Here is a 948-nt window from a genome sequence, read left to right as displayed (position 1 = left end):
AAGAACCTCCAGTGTGTTGCTTCAACCCATTACTTTGCAAAACAAACACTGCTTTCTGGCAAAAGAAGTGTGATAGCCAGTTAAGGAAGGAAGGAAAGAAGGAAGAACAATAGCAGGGGAATGAAGGAGCTGATAAAAGCAGAAGGGAACAGAAACATTAACACTTCTTCAAATAAGTCTGAATTTACAGAAGCCACAAAAATACAAGCCTCTCCAACTTCTGAGAAGTTAACGAGTCCTGCAGGGCCTCAAGGCTTTGCTGGCAAGGGGAAGAAAGCTGCATCTCCTGCTGCAGATGCAGCCAGGTGTGAGAAGATCCTACACAAGAAGTCTCACCCAGCCGTGGGATCTGCTGATAAGTTTCCCCCAGCTTGGCAAGCCCCAAAGTGCAGCACCAGGTGCAGAGCCCCACCAGTCTACCCAGACCCTGTGACCTCCAGCTGGTGAGCAGCATCCGACCCCAGCTCTGCTGGCATGCAGTCACTGGCATAGCTACTCCTTCTTCCAGGGGTCTCCAGAGAGTTCTTGTATATTTGGCCTCATCATTCAAGCATCTCGCAGCTACTAGGAAACCACATTTTCTTTCCCCAGAGCTGTTATCACAAAGGAATAGGAAGAAGATGTAAGAGCCCTTTAAGCCATCTCAGTTACAGGAATGGGAACACCGTGGTCTTTATGACTAGAAACAAAACTGAAGCTAAAAGGGTTTGTTCTGTTTACCGAAGTAAAGCAAAAAGAGGATAACAGCTTCATTTTGTTCACTGCTGCAGTGAATCTGAGCTGCAAACTGATCCCAGGGCACCAATACATTGGACTGATTTCACTAAAGAACCCAAATTGTGAGATGTTGTCTGTGACAGTGTGACCAATGACAGCTGAATAAAGCCCTGTTTCATTCCTAGACACGCGTGCATGTGCCACAGGAAGACAAGGGACCTTTTGCATGTG

This window comes from Serinus canaria, chromosome 1, assembly GCF_022539315.1.
Source record: "Serinus canaria isolate serCan28SL12 chromosome 1, serCan2020, whole genome shotgun sequence".
NCBI lineage: Eukaryota > Metazoa > Chordata > Aves > Passeriformes > Fringillidae > Serinus > Serinus canaria.
Note: the sequence above shows the minus strand (reverse complement) of the source record.